Here is a 22,924-nt window from a genome sequence, read left to right as displayed (position 1 = left end):
TAAGTCTAGTATTTTGTCGTAATTTATTTTTATTTCTAGATTTCTAAGATTTGCCGTAAAATCCCTTAAGTGCCTTTTCTTTAGATTAAGATTTAGGTGCTTTAGAATTTTGCCACGATGTTTATAAATTTTAGTACCTTTTAAGTTTCGACGCGCTACTTTCTAATTTTTATTTTTCGACCTTTTATTTTTTCGACGTTTTTCGACGCAATCTTTTTCTTTCTTATTTCTCGACGCTCTAGTTTTTAGGACATAGAATTTTCTATTTCTTCTCTAAAATTTCAAACGAAAAATTATTTTAAGCAATTAAATTGATAGACATCCAAATTTTATGGTTCGTAGTAATAGTTGGATTTGTTAGTAGCGAGTTGTGGGCTTCCGATTTAAAGGGTCCTGGCTACCTGCTGCATCTATTGGCTATTCGAAAGTTGGGAAAATCAGAAAAGTCTATTAATTTGATAACTTATATAATTTTTATATTTATAACTAATAGGATATTCAGTGAATGCACCGACAAAACGTTCACCACCTTTCATACGTTCACCTCCTGTAACCAGATCAAGACATCTAGCCAATATTATCGCCGTAGATTTTTCTTTAGAATCGTCATCTAGTCGACCAAGTACTCCAATTCAAATTTTCGATAATCCATTTTTTGAACCCGACCTCACAATTGAGAATTCAGAGGATATTCAGGGACAATTCAGAGATCCTGAACCACTAATCATTCCTCATGAACCACAAATCACTCATCTAGAGATTGTCGAGGAAGAAACTATTAAATCAGAATCCTCTAGTGATTCAGATTCAACCAATTCAATCATGGAGAATCTGGAACCTTTAAGTATGGAAGACCAAATGAGAGCTAAACGCACTGGCCAAGGTCATGCAATTACTCAACCAGACATTAATGCGCCAGATTATGAAATTAAAGGACAAATCCTACATATGGTAACTAATCAATGCCAATTTAGTGGTGCGCCGAAGGAAGATCCAAAAGAACATCTTCATATCTTTAATAGGATCTGTACTCTATTTAAAATCCGAGAAGTGGAGGATGAACAGATCTATCTCATGTTATTTCCCTGGACTTTAAAGGGAGAAGCCAAAGATTGGTTAGAATCGTTATCTGAAGGGGCGATTGATACATGGGATGTTTTAGTTGAAAAATTTCTTAAACAAATTTTTCCGGCATCTAAAGACGTGAGACTTCAAGGAGAAATTGTTACGTTCAAACAAAAGCCAAATGAAACTTTATATGAGGCATGGACAAGATTTGGAAAGTTATTGAGAAGATGTCCGCAACATGGTTTAGACACTTATCAAATAGTACAAATATTCTACCAAGGATGCGATATCACTACACGAAAAGACATCGACATAGCAGCTGGTGGTTCCATTATGAAGAAAACCGCAACTGAAGCTTACAAAATTATTGATAACACTGCTTCCCACTCACATGAGTGGCACCAAGAAAAAGATATCGTTAGATCATCTAAAGCGGCTAGAGCCGATTCTAGCCATGACTTTGATTCCATTTCCGCAAAGATAGATGCTGTCGAAAGACGAATGGAAAAGATGACAAAGGATATTCACTCAATACGAATTAGTTTTGAGCAGTGTGGAGGACCACATTTGACAAAAGATTGTCTCAGTATTGAACAAACAATGGAACAAAGAGAGAATGTTTCATACATGAACCAAAGGCCTGGAAATAATTATCAGAATAATTATCAACCGCCAAGACCAATCTACAATCAAAATCAGAATTATAACCGAAATGTTCCATACAACAATCAACAAGGTCCTAGCAATCAACAAGTATCCAATAATACTTACAATCAGCAAAGACCTATTTTTCAAAATAAACCACCACAAACCGATGATAAAAAGCCAAATTTTGAAGATATGATGTCCAAGCTAGTTGAATCTCAAACGCAGTTTTTCACATCTCAGAAACAAACCAATGAACAAAATGCTCAAGTATTTAGAAATCAACAAGCTTCTATTCAAAATCTGGAACAAGAAGTAAGCAACCTAGCAAGGTTGATAGGTGAAATAAAAACCGGGAAGTCTTTCTAGTGATATAAATGCTAACCCCCGGAATGAAACAGCTAAAGCCATTACCACGAGAAGTGGTATTACACTTAAACCACCTGAAATACCTGTAATTTCTGATGTCGCTATTCCTACTACATAGGCACCACAGCCTGAGCAAGAAAAGGAAAAAGAAAAGGTAGTTGAAAAGGTTAATGAAGATAACACAGTTAAGGCAAAACCTTATGTTAAACCATACCAACCACCACTTCCTTACCAGAGTAAAATGAGAAAAGAAAGACTTGAAGCCGAGCAATCCAAATTCTTGGATATGTTTAAACAAATAAATGTCAATCTTCCTTTCATTGATGTGATTTCAGGAATGCCTAGATATGCTAAATTCTTGAAAGATCTAATCACAAATAGAAAAAAATGGAAGAACTCTCGGCTGTTACTATGAATGCAAATTGTTCTGCAGTGCTGTTGAATAAGATACCAGAAAAATTATCAGATCCAGGAAGTTTCACAATTCCATGTTTTCTGGGTAGTCTTAGTTCAATAGCAGCATTGGCAGATTTAGGTGCTAGTATAAATCTAATTCCGTATTCACTATACGCTAAACTAGACCTTGGAGAATTGAAACCAATACGAATAAGCATACAACTAGCGGATCGATCAGTAAAATATCCTAGAGGGATAATGGAGAACATGTTAGTTAAAGTTGGTACTTTAGTATTTCCAGTAGATTTTGTTATTCTGGACATGGAAGAAGATTCTCGAGTTCCTCTCATATTAGGAAGACCATTCTTAAACACGGCTAAAGCAATAATAGACGTGTTCGGTAAGAAATTGACCCTAAGTATAGAGGACGAGAGTGTTACCTTTTCTGTTGATAGAGTCATGCAACAACCGTAAACTGCAGATGATACATGTTATTATATTTAAACTATAGATTTACATGCAGAATTGTAAGAAGAATTTCTAGAATTACAAGGAACAGGAGAATGTTCTTTAGGAGAAGGAACTGAACCAATTAATGAAGCTGAAATGTTAGCTACACTCATGGCTAATGGATATGAACCAACAACAGAAGAAATTCAAATGCTAAAAGAAGAAGACAGATATCGATACAAATCATCGATAGAAGAACCACCGACATTAGAGTTAAAGCCACTTCCAAACCATTTGGAATACGCTTATTTACATGGTGAATCTGAATTACCTGTAATAATATCGTCTTCTCTTACAGAAAATGAAAAATCTCAACTCATTTCTGTGCTAAAAGCTCATAAACCAGCTATTGCATGGAAGATTCATGATATTAAAGGAATAAGTCCTTCGTATTGCACACATAAAATCCTTATGGAAGAAGGTCATAAAACATATGTGCAACGCCAACGAAGACTAAATTATAATATGCAAGATGTTGTTAAGAAAGAAATTATTAAACTGCTAGATGCAGGTTTAATTTATCCAATTTCTGATAGTCCATGGGTAAGCCCAGTTCAATGCGTACCTAAGAAGGGTGGCATGACTGTCATCACAAATGAAAAAAATGAGCTTATTCCTACTAGGACTATAACAGGATGGCGTGTCTGTATTGATTATAGAAAATTAAATGACGCCACCAAAAAAGATCACTTTCCCTTACCTTTCATTAATTAAATGTTGGAAAGATTAGCCGGGAATAGTTACTATTGTTTTCTTGACGGCTTTTCCAGATATTTTCAAATTCCAATAGCACTCGAGGACCAAGAAAAAACCACGTTCACATGCCCTTATGGTACTTTTACTTAGAAACGCATGCCATTTGGACTTTACAATGCCCCTGCAACCTTTCAAAGGTGCATGATGGCGATTTTTCACGACATGATAGAAGAATGCATGGAAGTTTTCATGGATGACTTCTCAGTCTTTGGTGATACTTTTAAAACATGTCTAGTTAATCTTGAACGAATTCTTATTAGATGCGAGCAATCAAATCTAGTTCTTAATTGGGAGAAATGCCATTTCATGGTTAAAGAAGGCATCGTTCTTGGTCATAAAATTTCAAAGGAAGGAATTGAAGTGGATAGAGCTAAAGTAGATGTAATTGCTAAAATTCTACATCCCACCAATGTTAGAGGAGTTAGGATTTTTCTAGGGCATGCCGGTTTTTACCGACGTTTCATAAAAGATTTCTCTAAAATTGCCACTCCTATGAATAAACTCTTAGAAAAGGATGCTCCATTCATCTTTTTAGATGAATGCATAAAATCTTTTAATATTCTTAAAGAAAAACTCACTAATGCGCCGATCATGATAACTCCAAATTGGAATCTACCGTTTGAACTCATGTGCGATGCAAGTGATTTTGCAATGGGAGCCGTTTTAGGACAAAGGATTGAAAAACGATTTCAACCTATTTATTACGCTAGTAAGACGTTACAAGGAGCATAAACAAATTACACAACTACTGAAAAAGAACTCCTTGCTATTGTCTTTGCTTTTGACAAATTTCGTTCATATCTCGTTCTAGCAAAAACGGTGGTCTATACTGATCATTCTGCTCTTAGATACCTATTTTTGAAACAAGATGCTAAACCACAATTAATCTGTTGGATCTTACTCTTACAAGAGTTCGATATTGAAATCCGAGACAAAAAGGGAGCAGAGAATCTCGCCGCTGATCATCTTTCTCGTCTTGAAAATCCCGAATTAGAAGTTCTAAATGAATCGGCTATACAAGATAACTTTCCTGATGAATATCTATTGAAGATAGATTATAATGAAATTCCATGGTTTGCAGACTATGCAAACTACTTAGTATGTGGATATCTTGAAAAAGGGTTGTCATACCAAAAACGAAAGAAATTCTTTAGTGATATAAAACACTATTTTTGGGAAGATCAACATTTGTTTAAAAGTTGTCCCGATGGAATAATCCGCCGATGTGTATTCGGGGATGAAGCCAGTCAAATCTTAAACCATTGTCACACAGGACCAATAGGAGGGCATTATGGGGCTCAACTTACAGCAAGAAAAGTTTACGACGCTGGATTCTATTGGCCTACAATTTTCAAAGACGCACACCTTCTTTGTAAATCCTGTGATGCTTGTCAAAGGGCCGGAAATATAAGTCAACGTGATGAAATGTCACATAATGTCATTCAAGTATGTGAAGTATTTGACGTTTGGGATATTGACTTTATGGGTCCATTTCCAAAATCTCATAAAAATCTCTACATTCTCGTTTCCATTGATTATGTATCTAAATGGGCGGAAGCACAAGCTCTCCCGACTAACGATGCACGAGTTGTAGTCAACTTCTTAAAATATCTTTTTGCTAGGTTCGGAACACCGAAAGCTTTAATAAGTGATCGGGGTACTCATTTTTGTAACAATCAACTTGAGAAAGTTCTCAAAAGATATGGAGTAACTCATAAAATCTCCAATGCTTATCATCCACAAACAAGTGGACAAGTTGAAAATACCAACCGAGCATTAAAACGTATTCTAGAGAAAACCGTAGGATCAAATCCGAAGGAATGGTCCATGAAATTGGAGGATGCACTCTGGGCTTTTAGAACAGCCTACAAAACTCCAATTGGAACTACACCTTTTAAACTCGTTTACGGAAAAGCATGTCATCTTCCATTAGAAATTGAGCACAAAGCATTTTGGGCTTTGAAGACATGTAATCTTGATTTACATGAAGCCGGACATCTACGGTTAAGTCAACTAAATGAATTAGAAGAATTAAGACATGAAGCATACGAAAATTCATTAATCTATAAAGAAAGAACGAATAAATGGCATGATAAAAGAATCAGAAGTTCAAAAGAATTTAAGGAAGGAGACAGAGTTCTTCTTTTCAATTCACGATTCAAGTTATTTCCTGGAAAATTGAAATCAAGATGGTCTGGACCATTCATAGTCAAAAGAGTTTTCCATACGGAACAATAGAGTTGATAAATTCAAATGGGATTGAATTTAAAGTTAATGGTCACAGTGTTAAACATTACATACATGGTCCAATGGAAGCTGACAATGAAGTTAATCACAATTTTAACACCACAGCTAACTAAGTGTGGGGAGAATCAAGTCTTTTTAAGGATAATATGTATTTCTGTTAGAGTTAGATTTTCTATTTTCGTGTAGTTCCCGAGAATGGAATCCGCATGGTCTTTCCCTAGTAGACCCTAAAGAACTAGTCTTCTCTCTCCATTCTGAATTTTTATTTCTTTTAGGTTCTACGAGATGAAGAATTCCTTTGATCTGAACCATGGTCTAATGCTACACGCTATGATTACTAAACGTAATAATGACACATTTCTGAGTGAACTGGTATCCTTCATAAGAGGAAAAATGGACGAAGTGAGGAAAGAACTCAGGAAAGATCATCATAAGATACATTTTGGTAAAGGAAAATCAAAATCCGCAACAAAAAGAAGAGCACGACACCTTGAAAGATGTCATAAATGCGGAAAATGGTTACACGAAGGTAAATGTTCAAACAATCAAACATATTCAAATACCGAATTTGTTACTCTATGCAGAGAAGGACCGTTCATATGTTTAGAAGAAAAGTTATTGAAGAATCGAGGTTACACTTATGTAGCTATGGAAAACCAAATCACATTATTCTCTTATGAGTCGGCTAAAGCAGGTATCTGAGAATTCTTTCTCACAGGTAAGTATGTACAGTTTTTATTTGTTTTTATTGCTTTTAACCTTTTGATAATAAACACTGAATCGTTCGCTATAAAGTATTAAATCGGTATTCAATAAAATTAGGTATGCGAAATCGAAATTATTGATATCATACAAAAATTTATTACATCACTGCGAAATTTACCGTTTATTCTTAAGGTATAAATATCTTTAATCAATCAATTCAAAATATTTCAGAAATTCGTCAGGAGTAAAACTAGGTAATATAGCCGAAATTACTTTACCCAAAAGAGGGGCGTATATTTTTGATAATATTTGATTGATTAAAGTGGGATAAAAGACCAAAAAGATTTTTAATTTTAATTTTTACCTTGTTTTTATATTAATATTAAATTAATATTGTAAATTTCTAAAATTAATATATTTAAGTTTTTAAATATTTTAAAAATTAATATTTTCAATATAAGTTTGTAAAATTAATGTATAAAAATATTAATAATATTAATATGAATTTTTAATTTTATGCATTTTAAATTTAAGTTTGGTGTGAATTTAAAAACAAAAATGTACTTTATTTCATTAAGTTAAAAATTTGATACCTAAAATTCGTCGTGAGTAGAAGACTAGGTCGTTGAACTGAAATTGCTTTACCCGAGGGCGGGGTGACAAATTTTGTTATCATTATTTTTAATTTTATTGATCTAAAGTATGCCAAAAAAATATTAGATTTTATAAATTTTTGAACGTGGGGTTATATACCAAACTTCAAAAATATGTATATATATGTTTGTATTTTATGTCATGTACAAAACAGGGTAAAACAACGCACTTTCAAAGACTGTCATTAAGTTCAGAAAAAGGTACTAATTTTGACGACAAGACGCAACATATCAAATGTGAAATAACAACAATATGTTTGCAAACTCGGTAATTTTAATCATTTTTCTTCACTAATCACCCTCATGAATTTAAATTTTTACTGATTTCTTGCAAATGAGGGCATTGCAAGATCTCAAGTGTGGGGAAGGGTTATAAATTCTCTCGGGTTAACACTTGGTTTAATTGCCTAATTTTGTGAAAATTTGAAAAATTTTCAGCTAAATGAACTCAAAATCATATTTATACATATTTATAAACGATAAAACTAGGTGATAATACCGAAATTATTGTTACCTCGAAAAGGACATAAATTGAGAAACAACCCAAAACGCTTGAATTCATTTAAAATGAAATAGAAGAGAATAAAAAGGCAAAGAAAGATAAAATAAAAGCTAAGTGTGGGAAGAATTTACCAAGTTCTTTAAAACATATATCACATATTTTTGTACAAGATTATTGCAGGTACTTTTGTTTTGGACGATACTAATCAGTTTTACCAGATTTACTGTAATTTATTTGAATGAAAGATGGATCTACATGATTAATCAATTCAATCATTAAAAGGAAGTAAAGTCTTCCGAAAAAGACACGCGCTTCTTAATTTAGGTCAAGAAGTTGTCGTCCAGACCAGCTGTAGGTTGACGAAAAATCTAGAAAAGTCATCTCTAAAATCAGCAGGAAATCCACGGACCTCAGCATCAAACAGGGTCGCCATGTGGTCAGACTTATCCTAACCATGAGAGGATCTGTCTCGTAAAATGGAGAGGGCGTCGTGCAAATTAGCTTGATAAGACTAATGAATCAGACCCCCAGTAAGGATAATCTCCTTTAAGATTAAAAATCAGCTTTTAAGCCTGATATCACTCAATCCTTGAGATTGACCTTAAAGATTGAGAATTACAAACTCATGGAATTCGATGATATCTAAACTCGAACTTGAACGAGAAAATATTTTGATCAAATTACAAACTGATTTGTTTTCTGAAAACCCATTTTCAATGCGTTCATTACCATTGAACGTAAAATCCTGAGAATTCACCGGAATTCATTAGGTCACCTGAACCAAATCGGGTGTCAACCGTAAGAACGGTGGTTGCATAGCATGGTCGAAGACAGGACCTTGTGCCAGACCGAAAAACTATAGGGTGATCTTTACTATTGCTCCTACAAAGGATATTAATTGCATCCGACATGATATAGAATATAATTAAAAGCATGTCACGGGACATTGCCTTAACAGTTGCTTGTTCAACGCTTTCCTTTACAACTGGACGGTAGTTTACCGAAAGGTAATATACGGAGCAAGTAAACTGGACGTGTTGCTTTCCCAATACAAGGTTAGCAAGTGGGTGACACAAAACCATAAGTTTTGAGCTAAAATTTTCAAATCTGAAACCCACAAAACTCACAAAAACATTTTGCAAACACCGGTGAAGGGTTATTCCGGAAAACTTATCTAGGGTAAAAGCTAGATTGAATTTTCAAAAGATCAAATGTTTTCATAAAGATCCAATTTCCTAAAGGATCTAAATTTGCATAGTCATGTGGGACTGTAAACCACAATGTTACTACCATTGTTCATGCCGTCGTATAAAAATCACTGATGTACAAAGTGTGAAGAATAAAGAAGTGATTCTAGTATTTTTATTTCAATACTATATTGCTTGAGGACAAGCAACGCTCAAGTGTGAGAATATTTGATAATGCTAAAAACGAACATATATTTCATAGCATTATCCCTCAAGAAAGACAAGCTTTTAGTTGCAATTGTTCTATTTACAAGTGATATTCATTTAAATAATAAAAGGTGAAGACAAAAGACAGATTCGACGATTTGAAGACGCAAATGACCAAAAAGCTCAAATGTACAAGATACAATTCAAGTAGTTCAATATATTGATGAGAAACGTCTAAAAATTACAAAAGTACAAGCCGCAAAACGCAAAGTACAAGATATTAAATTATACGAAAAGGCGTTCGAAAATCCGGAACCGAGACATGAACCAACTTTCAACGCTCGACGCAACGGAGCTGAAAGTACAAGTCAACTATGCACAAGAATATAATATAATATTTAAATAATTCATATTCATATTCATAATAAGAATAATAATAAATAATAAAAAGTTGTTAATTGAGCATAGTTAAAGGGTCATAAGTGAAAATTTCAAATCAATAATTCGCAACGAGATATTATTGATTCAACTTTGAATGGTAGCCAGCTAACATTCCACCTACAACAATATCAATCATTTGTCTATAAAAGCAAGGCACTGAGTAATGAAGAAACTACACCTTTTTTCTTTTCCTTTCTCAACGTAAACATATATATATATATATATATATATATATATATATATATATATATATATATATATATATATATATATATATATATATATATATATATTATAATTATAATTATAATTTTAATTTAATAATAATAAGGTTATAGTGGCGAATGTTTTAAGTTTGTAAGTTGAAATTCTGTCCGTGTAACACTACGCAATTAATACTCATTGTAAGTTATGTTCAACCTTTTTAAATTAATGTCTCGTAGCTAAGTTATTATTATGCTTATTTAAATCGAAGTAATAATGATGTTGGGTTAAATATTAAGATTGGGTAATTGGGCTTTGTACCATAATTGGGGTTTGGACAAAAGACCGACACTTGTGGAAATTAGACTATAGGCTATTAATGGGCTTTATATTGACTAAACGATACCTCGTTAATTTAATATAAATGTTACAATTTGAAGTATCTATATATAACCACATACGCTTAATCGGGTACGGTGGGCGGGATATTTATAAATATGAATTATTGTTCATTTGACCGGACACGGGGATGAATTAATAGTCACTGGACTCATTAAAATAGGGGTGGATTACATTCAAGGGTAATTGGTGTAATTGTTAACAAAGTATTAAAACCTTGGATTACACGCAGTCGATAACCTGGTGCACTCATTAAACAAAGTATTAAGACCTTCTTACAGTTCGAATCTCCAATTAGTTGGAATATTTGACTTCGGGTATAAGGTTAATTTGACAAGGACACTCGCATTTTGTAATTATGACCGATGGACTATTATGGACAAAACGGTATGGACATATCGAATAATCCAGGACAAAGGACAATTAACCCATGGTAATAAATTAAAATTAAAACGTCAAACATCATGATTACGAAAGTTTAAATAAGCATAATTCCTTTATTTTATATCTCATCGTACTTTTATTTACTGTCATTTTAATTATCGCACTTTAATTTATCGCATTTTAATTATCGTCATTTACTTACGCTTTAAAATAAGTTATATTTTTATTTAATATTTTGCATTAGGTTTTAACTGTGATATAAGTCTCAAAATCGAAAAACCGGTCATTAAACGGTAAATCCCCCCCAAAGATACCTATAATTACTATATATTACTAAATCTAGTTTAACTACTTAATTAACTAATTTGACCTAGTAAGACACCCAATAATAGTGTCCACGGATCGACCTCCCGGACTTTACCTTAGCTATATTATTACACGATAGGTATACTTGCCTTTTGTGTTTTAGTTTAATTTAGGTGATTTCCTGTAGTAAATAAATATAAAACTGATAGCCGTTTCATACACACCCTAGAGCACACATCAGGTTGAAATTTTATGAGTTACTCCATATCTTTTGAGAACTTTCTCAAGTTGATTATTACAAAAATGAGTACCCCGATCACTTATTAAAGCTTTCGATATTCCGAACCTAGCAAAAAGACGTTTTAAGAAGTTGACTACAACTCGTGCATCGTTAGTCGGGAGAGCTTGTGCTTCCGCCCATTTAGATACATAATCAATAGCAACGAGAATGTAGAGATTATTATGAGATTTTGGAAATGGACCCATAAAGTCAATACCCCAAACGTCAAATGCTTCACATACTTGAATGACATTTTGTGGCATTTCATCACGTTGACATATTTTTCCGGCCCTTTGACATGCTGATGGTGTGAAACGTAACCTTTATTTATGAACGGATTTGAATTGTTTTGTTACACAAATTGATTTATTGTATATGTGGTATTTTATTGAATTCAGGTTGATTTCACACATATATAGGCAACTAGTCATATCCGTGTAGTTTAGTTTGTCGGTAAATCCGATTCGTTCCACAGGGAGATGGAGTGTTTAATGGTTTTTAATAGTCTTTGATGTCAAACTTAATTAAAGGGGGTTTTGGATTAGGAATTTATAAAATAACAGTAAAAGAAAATAACTTAAACTAATTTACTAAATAAAATTACAAGATTACAATAATTAACTTAAAAAGGAACTAAATGAAATTATACTAATTATGATGTATTAATTATATTACTAAATGGTAATTAGTAAAATAGTAACTTTTAATAAAACTATATGTTTAAAATTTTGTTTTGAGCAATTATAATATAAACTTATTTAAATTAATTAAATGACATGTTTAAAAAGATTAATACAAATTAAAAGGAATTAAAATGATTAACTAATTGTAAACTAATTTCTAATTATAAAATATTATAATTAACACTAATTATTAGGATTTAACATGTATTAAAGTATTTTATAAGAACTAATATAAATTATATAGTAATAACCTAAATATAATAGTAAAAAGGCTAAAACCCTAATTTTAAACTAATTAAATAATTAAAACCCTAATTTTTAACCCTACTGGTACTGTAGCCGGGTTTTACTGTCTACGCGTTTCGCGTATTTATACGCGTATCGCGTATATCGTAAACCTTACACGAATTGTGTAGATCTGATTGTACAGTTTGATAAACAGGCGTACGCGTTTCGTGTAATCATACACGTTTCGCGTATGACTTATACGATGTGACAAACAGTCTGGTACGAATTTTAAGTATTTTTATGTAATCTTTTATATTTTATAATAATAACTCGTAAATAATAATAATAATACTTTTATAATAAATATAAATGGGATAAATGGGAGTGTTTACTTAAATGTGTCACCCCTAGGTCCATGGATTGTTTTAAGTTTACGCCCTATTTAAAATGTTTTAGTAATAAACTTTATATTTTTCTTTCGAATAAATATAAGGTTACGACTAACTAAAATAAATCTAATTTTCATTGGATTCTATTTAGATAGCTACTATTCCCTAAGTATTTAAATTGAGACCTAGCCTAGTTTTGACTTTCGCCAATACCCAAATCGTAACGGTTTCCCTTTTTACAATTTCACTATCATATAATTATTGATATTACCCAAACCACCGAAGTTTATTTCTAAATTGGTGTTAATAACTTATCCATAAATTCATCTAGATCATTTTTAATGTTGAAGCTTAATTTATGTAAATAAAAACAACTTTCGTTATTTAAATTTAATAAATTAAGTGGCAAGAGTTAAATACCTAATTATACAATAATGGTTCTTTTAACTAGGCTCAATATTAAAAATACTAAAGTTACATTTTAACTTTTACAAATGGTAACAATCCATTTCACTAGGGGCTCTACATCTAAGCTAACACTATGAAAATTTAGCTATTCATTACGCTAGGGTAAACATAAAAATATGGATATGCAAACATAATAACAACGATAATTTTAACAGAGTAAACTTACTAAAATATCTTCACTTTCATTAACTTCAAACGGTAGAAAATTACAATAATAACACCCGTAATCACGAACAATACACCCTTAATATTTGAAACTATCTTAATTCTTCAACTATAATATGGAACTAAATTATACGGAGTACTTGAAAAATATAAAGTAACTAAAGTAACAATTTTTGTATAGTAATTGATATGTGTCCTGTGTGTTCTCCCTCTCTGTACATACTCCGTATTTAACATGAATAGAAGGGAGTAGTTGAGCTTAATTGGTTCCTAGCTGTATCACAATTCAACAAAAGAATTGTTTTAAAACTCAAAAGCCAGCCGCCCTTATCTGAATCAATGATTATGTTCTGCCTAATACTACGCGTTTCGTGTATGGCTACACGATTCGCGTAAGAACAAATTACTACGCGTTTCGTGTAATCCTACACGATTCGTGTATGAGTTGATGGCAGTTTTCTTTATTTTTCTTTTTCGTTTGTTCTTTGTTGATCTCGTATCGACGTGTACTGACTTGGCACTTTCCATTTGAACTCTTTTCTTCATCTATCTTGTACTTTCATTCGGATAAACTTTTCTTGATATAAATTTGGTTAAAACTATCGTTTTATCGTCGTTTCTTCAAATAGCAAGCTCTTGTCCACTTTTGTCGTTTTTCTTGAATACTATACGTTGAATGTCTTTTTAAATGATAAAAGCTGATGAAATATAACTGATATTGCGTCGAATAATATGTATGTTTTGAGCAATATCAAAATACCCCATACTGGAACGTTGCTTGTCCTCAAGCAATTACATCTTTGAACAGAATTAGAACATTATATATTTTTCCTTATTGAACATTAGATCACACAACACACACTACACGAAATGAAACACACGCTATATGGAATAAGTTTTGCACACTACACAATTTTTATTGAATCACACGCACACCACACGAAATGAAATTCTGACAACAGAAACAAACATGAAACTCGTGATTAGGGTATAAAAATTTGGATCCTTAGGGAAAATTGGACCTTGTGAAAACGTTTTATGATTTTATAAAATGTCATGCTAGTTTTTTTACACTAGACACGTTTTCCGGTTTTAACCTCAAATTCCGGTTGAGGGTAACTGAAAACCGAAGTCTCAGTCGGCGATTAGCAAGCTATTCGCCCCCATGATTGTAGTATCATGGAACTTGAAGCCGAATGTCCAAAAAATGGTTTTACACAAATATAATTCATAAAATAGCATAAGTTTTAGAACAAAATTATATCGTGTCCAAATATCATCGGTGAACCATGAGTTTGCACACCTCAATTTGTTATGGCATATGTATGTTGACTGCAGTCAAACATAGATGCGGTTAATCTTTATGGAGATCATCCATCTGGGGATTAGATTCATTAGTCTTAAAAGCTAATTTGCATTGTGCCCCCCCATTGTACGAGACAGATCCATCTCATGGTTAGGATAAGTCTGACCACCAAAAACCCTGTTTGATGCTGAGGTTAGGTGGATTTCCAGCCGATGATAGAGATGACTTTTCAAGATTTTTCGTCAACCTACAGCTGTTCTGGACTACATCTTCTAACATAAGTTAGCAAGTGTGTCAATTTGGAAGACTTTACTTCCTTATGGGATGGACTTGATTCATCCTCTATTACTCGTAATAATGGAGTATTCAGGTTTATACGTTCCAAAGCAATGATATCTGCAATAACTTCATAGAAACATGTGATATATGGTTCTCAACATAAGGTTTTATAAATTCTTGTTATACTTGGTTTTCTTTTATAGGTTTTAAACAAATAAACTTATGCGTTTTTAATGTATTGAGATGATAATTTCGGTTTTTGACACCTATGCTTTAATCGCTCGTAGTTACCTTAAAAATTCATTTGATATATTTGTTTAAAAATTTTATAAATCTTGATAAAAATCACCAAATTATAAGTTCTCGAGAATTTATATATTCCCACCCCACACTTAAGATTATGTAATGCCCTCATTACATAAAATCAGATAATAATGTATAAATTTGAGAGGACAAAAAGTGTAAAGTATTTGGAACTTCCTTTGTTAACCGATTTGGACATTGTAAAATGCTTATTGTATGAACATATCCAATTCCTTTTTATCACTATAATACTTTCGTGTTTCGTTATGTCGAATATCTCATCATCGTAAGTACCTGTCAATAAAAATTGTTAATCACACAAAAGATGGGGTTGTACTTCAAGAGTACAAAAATTTTACCCCACACTTAAAATTTTTGTATATATAAATAAAAGCAAAAGAAAATATTAAAACATACCAATTTTTGTTTTTTTTTTAACTTATAATTGATCAAAAATTTTTAAAATATCTTTTATAAATTTATATTTGTAACGGAAATTCGGTTGTTACACCTGATCTTAATCCGTTTATAAATTTTTTTAATTTCAATTTATAAAATTCAATTCATTAAAAGTTAAAGTTTTAATATTTTTCGAAAACAAAATTAAAATAAAATAAAACACTCTATTTTTGTGTTAAAAAGATTAACGTTTTTAATTTTAAAAACAAGTACATGAAAAATAAAAATTAAATGAATTAAAATACACTCTATTTTTGTTGTATACCCTTAAATCAACTAATTTTCAAACTTAAAACTTTGTTTCCTATCGACTAGGTAGAGATAAATTTCGGTTGTTACATCTATCATTACCCACGACAAAGTTTATAAGTTATATATTTTTACGGTTATTGATAAAAAGCGTATATTTTTAGTAGACCTAAAAAAACGAGACACACGAATGGGACTATTTACAATTTGTGAAGTTTATTAGCGAGTCGTTCACGCGACTCCACCCCAATTTTAACTAACGTCGGGGTGATAAACATCACCCTTCTTTACTCCAATAGAACCATTACCGCAACCATTCTCGCCTAATTTTTGACAATAACCAAGAGTCCGAAAATCTTGACTCTTTAACTAAATTTTTTAACTTATCTTTCTCAAATTTCGATAAGTTTGACACCAATCTCTCTCTCAAATGTTCATCTTTTTTCGACATAGCATTTCTAACCTTACCATATAACTTTTTCATGGTTTTCTCAACAACACTATCATTGGGCGGTTTACTATCTAGTTTCTCCTCATCACCCTCCCCACACTTAGCTTGTTGACTAATGGGTTTGACATTGTCAGCAATATTCACTGAAACTATCGGTGTGGGTGGTAGGTTCATACTAAACTCAGTTTGATAGGTTGCACTCTTGCCTCTATCCTTTAAAACTAGTTTTCCTGTTTTCCAATCTGTTAAAGCACTTGCAGTTGCTAAGAATGGTCTACCTAAAATAATAGGTACAAACTTATCTTCTTTCATGTCTACAACTACAAAGTCAGCTAGAAACTCAAGTTCACTTTTTTTTACTACTAAGTTTTCAGCAATCCCTATAGGTTTATTAACCGACTGATCAATGAATCTAATGCCTGAATTGGTCGGTTTAAGTTCACCTAAGTTCAAATGCGAGTAAATAGAATAAGGCATGAGATTTATACTTGCACCTGAGTCAGCTAATGATCTAAGAGTTTTAGATTCATTAAGCTTACAAGGTACTATGAATGGTCCGGGATCACCTAACTTAGGTGGCAATTCATTTTTTCCTCATAATAGCAGCACATTCTGCTTCAAGGAATGCGGATGATGCTTGCTCACACACTCCTTCTTTTGCCATCAAATCATTCAAGAATTTCCCATAGTTTGGCACACCTGCAATAACATCAACCAAAGGTACATCTACACAAATATTATCCGTATTTAAAGGCTTACAATGATTCTCCTTTGGTTTTTCGGATGCAAGTGCTTGCGGGTATGGAATGGGTTCTTTATAGTCTTCCACTTTAGGTGCTTGCTTCACCGTATCTTCCGCTTCTTCTTTGATCTTCTTCAAATCATCATCAACTCTAAACTCGGAAGGCTCGATGATTTCCATTTTCTTTACTTCCACATGATTTCCCGACATCAACCTCATCAAATAGTCACCATACTCAGGAGTTATTGCACCAACTCGGATCCCTTCATCTTCACATGTTATACTCTTCACACTTTCAACTTGAATACCATCAATCTCTTGATAAGGAGTGTAATCATCCATCTTGGATAAATCAGAAAATATAAACTCATCACACTCTTCATCATCATCTTCACACCCAAGAGTAAAAATAGGACTATGCTCTGGTGTTTTGAAACTTGCTTCATCCTCACAGAAACTATAAATAGCATTCACTTGTGAATATGCTGGAGCTTGAGGATCCTTCTTCTTTAGTATAACCGGAGGATTACTTGCACTTGGTGTTCTCTCTGCTAGTAACTGTGAGATCCTTCCAACATCTCTTTCTAAAATCTGAATCGTGGCTTGTTGATTTCGGATTTGCTGAGTTTGAAGTTCCGCATTTTGCTCATGCTTAACCATAAAATCTCTCAAGAGATCTTCTAAACCAGATTTCCTCTCAGGTTGAGGTTGCATAATTGCTAATGGTTGCGGTTGCATGAGTACTAGTGGTTGTGGTTGTTGATTGTGTTGGAAATTATTTTGATAATTTCGTTGAGGTTGATTTCGGTTATTATAACCTGGTGGCGGATTTCTTTGACTTTGATTTGGGAAATTCCGGTTGTTTTGGTAACCTGGATTTCCTCCTTGATAGTTATTGTTATTTTGATAGTTATTATTATTTGATCCTGAAGGTCCTCCTACTTGATAGCTATTTATAGGAGGATATTTTCGGTTGTTTGCTTCTATAGCTGGAAAGTCACTGAAGTTCATTTCACCTTTTCGTAAGTAACCTAAGAAATTTGCTTGCTCTTCCATTGTACTTTGATCACAATCTCTAGTAAGATGGGGACCTTGGCATAGTTCACATCCTACTCTGATAGCATGCATTTCCTTGGTTACTTTCTCGATTTGCCGTGCTTGATTTGCTATTTGAACTTTTAAAGAAGCAATTTCATCATTGCTTTCAATACTAGCAACATTTGATGATCTAGAAAATTCTATTTCTTGATGCCAATTATGAGAATGGGAAGCTAAATCAGCAATGATTGTGTGAGCGTCTTCAGGAGTTTTCTTCATGACCGAACCTCCGGCTGCAACATCTATATCTTTTCTAGTTGCCACATTGACTCCTTTATAAAATACACAGACTTTTTGGAATGTACTCAACCCGTGTTGAGGACATATTCGAAGCATTTTATTGAATCGGGTCCAAGCTTCATAAAGAGTTTCATTAGGCTTTTGTTTAAAGTGATTTATGTCACTTTGTAATTTTGCTGCTTTTGAAGCAGGAAAGAATTCTGACAAAAATTTGTCCATCATATCATTCCAGTCTTCAATATAGCCTTCAGGTAATGAGTCTAGCCAATCTCTAGCTTCATCCTTTAATGACCATGGAAAGATTTTTAAACATGCGACATCGTCGGTGACATCCTTAATTTTGAATAGTTTGCAAATGCTTACAAACTTACGAAGATGCTCGTTAGCATCCTAATTTGGAGCTCCACCGAATTGGCATGTGTTAGTTACCATGTGTAAAAATTGACCTTTTATTTCAAAGCCATCACTCATCGTGGGTTGGATGATTGCGTGGCCTTGACCTTTTCTTGTGGCCTTCATTAATGCTTCCATCGTTTGATTTGTATCAGCCATTTCTTCTTCTTCTTTAATAATTGGCTCTATGATTGGTTGAATTATTGGTTCAGAGTCGGATTCTAAGGAAAGTGACTCTAAATTTTTAGCAAGAGATTCTACTTCTTGAGCTCTTAAGTGTTCGTGGAATTTTCTTTCGGGTTCAGGATGTGAAGGAGTTAATTCAGCGTTGGAGGAACGTAAGTTCATGCATTAATTTCTATTATGAGATCATAACACCAAAAGCTTTTCTAGTGTTACTTACTTGTTTCTTTTTTAGTGTTTTTCGGTGTTTTAAAATTACTAGTACTTCTTTTTGTTGTTTTTGACTTTTATTAATTCTTTGAGGTTCCGGATTAAGTTTAACGAGTTTAGGATTGAACGGATCATACAATTTGGGAAATTGTACCAAGAACTAAAGGATTTATTCAAAAACTTTGAACTTTCTTGGAAATGAATTTCCTCGAGAGGATCGAATAACATAAAAACAATGATAAAAACCCTTAAACAAAAAGATTTTCCTTCTGATTTTGCTCACGTTTCGAATAGCCAAAAGATGCAGCAGAGGGGCAGGATCCTTCTATTGACCAATAAAATTGGTGATCCAACAACCCGGTCCACGTACAAATCCAACTATTACTACGAACCAGAAAAAATTATCTATTTATTTAACTGCTAAGTCCCCGGCAGCGGCGCCAAAAAGTTGATGGTGCGAAACGTAACCTTTATTTATGAACGGATTTGAATTGTTTTGTTACACGAATTGATTTATTGTATATGTGGTATTTTATTGAATTCAGGTTGATTTCACACATATATAGGCAACTAGTCCTATCCGTGTAGTTTAGTTTGTCGGTAAATCCGATTCGTTCCACAGGGAGATGGAGTGTTTAATAGTTTTTAATAGTCTTTGATGTCAAACTTAATTAAAGGGGGTTTTGGATTAGGAATTTATAAAATAACAGTAAAAGAAAATAACTTAAACTAATTTACTAAATAAAATTACAAGATTACAATAATTAACTTAAAAAGGAACTAAATGAAATTATACTAATTATGATGTATTAATTATATTACTAAATGGTAATTAGTAAAATAGTAACTTTTAATAAAACTATTTGTTTAAAATTTTGTTTTGAGCAATTATAATATAAACTTATTTAAATTAATTAAATGACATGTTTAAAAAGATTAATACAAATTAAAAGGAATTAAAATGATTAACTAATTGTAAACTAATTTCTAATTATAAAATATTATAATTAACACTAATTATTAGGATTTAACATGTATTAAAGTATTTTATAAGAACTAATATAAATTATATAGTAATAACCTAAATATAATAGTAAAAAGGCTAAAACCCTAATTTTAAACTAATTAAATAATTAAAACCCTAATTTTTAACCCTACTTGTACTGTAGCCGGGTTTTACTGTCTACGCGTTTCGCGTATTTATACGAGTATCGCATATATCTTAAACCTTACACGAATTGTGTAGATCTGATCGTACAGTTTGATAAACAGGCGTACGCGTTTCGTGTAATCATACACGTTTCGCGTATGACTTATACGATGTGACAAACAGTCTGGTACGAATTTTAAGTATTTTTATGTAATCTTTTATATTTTATAATAATAACTCGTAAATAATAATAATAATACTTTTATAATAAATATAAATGGGATAAATGGGAGTGTTTACTTAAATGTGTCACCCCTAGGTCCATGGATTGTTTTAAGTTTACGCCCTATTTAAAATGTTTTAGTAATAAACTTTATATTTTTCTTTCGAATAAATATAAGGTTACGACTAACTAAAATAAATCTAATTTTCATCGGATTCTATTTAGATAGCTACTATTCCCTAAGTATTTAAATTGAGACCTAGCCTAGTTTTGACTTTCGCCAATACCCAAATCGTAACGGTTTCCCTTTTTACAATTTCACTATCATTTAATTATTGATATTACCCAAACCACCGAAGTTTATTTCTAAATTGGTGTTAATAACTTATCCATAAATTCGTCTAGATCATTTTTAATGTTGAAGCTTAATTTATGTAAATAAAAACAACTTTCGTTATTTAAATTTAATAAATTAAGTGGCAAGAGTTAAATACCTAATTATACAATAATGGATCTTTTAACTAGGCTCAATATTAAAAATACTAAAGTTACATTTTAACTTTTACAAATGGTAACAATCCATTTCACTAGGGGCTCTACATCTAAGCTAACACTATGAAAATTTAGCTATTCATTACGCTTGGGTAAACATAAAAATATGGATATGCAAACATAATAACAACGATAATTTTAACAGAGTAAACTTACTAAAATATCTTCACTTTCATTAACTTCAAACGGTAGAAAATTACAATAATAACACCCGTAATCACGAACAATACACCCTTAATATTTGAAACTATCTTAATTCTTCAACTATAATATGGAACTAAATTATACGGAGTACTTGAAAAATATAAAGTAACTAAAGTAACAATTTTTGTATAGTAATTGATATGTGTCCTGTGTGTTCTCCCTCTCTGTACATACTCCGTATTTAACATGAATAGAAGGGAGTAGTTGAGCTTAATTGGTTCCTAGCTGTATCACAATTCAACAAAAGAATTGTTTTAAAACTCAAAAGCCAGCCGCCCTTATCTGAATCAATGATTATGTTCTGCCTAATACTACGCGTTTATTGTATGGCTACACGATTCGCGTAAGAACAAATTACTACGCGTTTCGTGTAATCCTACACGATTCGTGTATGAGTTGATGGCAGTTTTCTTTATTTTTCTTTTTCGTTTGTTCTTTGTTGATCCCGTATCGACGTGTACTGACTTGGCACTTTACATTTGAACTCTTTTCTTCATCTATCTTGTACTTTCATTCGGATAAACTTTTCTTGATATAAATTTGGTTAAAACTATCGTTTTATCGTCGTTTCTTCAAATAGCAAGCTCTTGTCCACTTTTGTCATTTTTCTTGAATACTATACGTTGAATGTCTTTTTAAATGATAAAAGCTGATGAAATATAACTGATATTGCGTCGAATAATATGTATGTTTTGAGCAATATCACATGCATCACAGGATTTGCAAAGAAGGTGTGCGTCTTTGAAAATTGTAGGCCAATAGAATCCAGCATCATAGACTTTTCTTGCTGTGAGTTGAGGCCCATGATGCCCTCCTGTTGGTCCTGTGTGACAATGGTTTAAGATTTGACTAGTTTCATCTGCGAATACACATTGGCGTATTATTCCATCGGGACAACTTTTAAACAAATGTGGATCTTCCCAAAAATAGTGTTTTATATCACTGAAGAATTTCTTTCGTTTTTGGTACGATAATCCTTTTTCAAGGAATCCAAAAACTAAATAGTTTGCATAGTCTGCAAACCATGGAATTTCACTATAATCTATCTTCAATAGATATTCATCAGGAAAGTTATCTTGTATGGCCGATTCATTTAGAACTTCTAATTCTGGATTTTCAAGACGAGAAAGATGATTAGCGGCGAGATTTTATGCTCCTTTTTTGTCTCGGATTTCAATATCGAACTCTTGTAAGAGTAAGATCCAACGGATTAATCGTGGTTTGGCATCTTGTTTTGAAAATAGGTATCTAAGAGCAGAATGATCAGTATAGACCACCGTTTTTGCTAGAACGAGATATGAACGAAATTTGTCAAAAGCAAAGACAATAGCAAGGAGTTCTTTTTTAGTAGTTGTGTAATTCGTTTGTGCTCCTTGTAACGTCTTACTAGCGTAATAAATAGGTTGAAATCGTTTTTCAATCCTTTGTCCTAAAACGGCTCCCATTTCAAAATCACTTGCATCGCACATAAGTTCAAATGGTAGATTCCAATTTGGAGTTATCATGATCGGCGCATTAGTGAGTTTTTCTTTAAGAATATTAAAAGATTTGATGCATTCATCTGAAAAGATGAATGGAGCATCCTTTTCTAGGAGTTTATTCATAGGAGTGTCAATTTTAGAAAAATATTTTATGAAACGTCGGTAAAAACCGGCATGCCCAAGAAAACTCCTAACTCCTCTAACATTGG

General features: G+C 32.5%; 1 non-coding gene across 1 annotated transcript; it reads right to left on the bottom strand.

The window, feature by feature from the left end:
* Positions 1-1,206: 1,206 nt before the first annotated feature.
* Positions 1,207-1,313, bottom strand: LOC139846117 (small nucleolar RNA R71). Its single transcript, XR_011758859.1, has one exon. It is a non-coding gene; the product is annotated as a small nucleolar RNA R71 (small nucleolar RNA).
* Between the last annotated feature and the right edge of the window lie 21,611 nt (positions 1,314-22,924).

This window comes from Rutidosis leptorrhynchoides, chromosome 4 (assembly GCF_046630445.1).
Source record: "Rutidosis leptorrhynchoides isolate AG116_Rl617_1_P2 chromosome 4, CSIRO_AGI_Rlap_v1, whole genome shotgun sequence".
NCBI classification, from domain to species: domain Eukaryota; kingdom Viridiplantae; phylum Streptophyta; class Magnoliopsida; order Asterales; family Asteraceae; genus Rutidosis; species Rutidosis leptorrhynchoides.
This window is presented reverse-complemented; position numbering and strand designations above follow the sequence as displayed.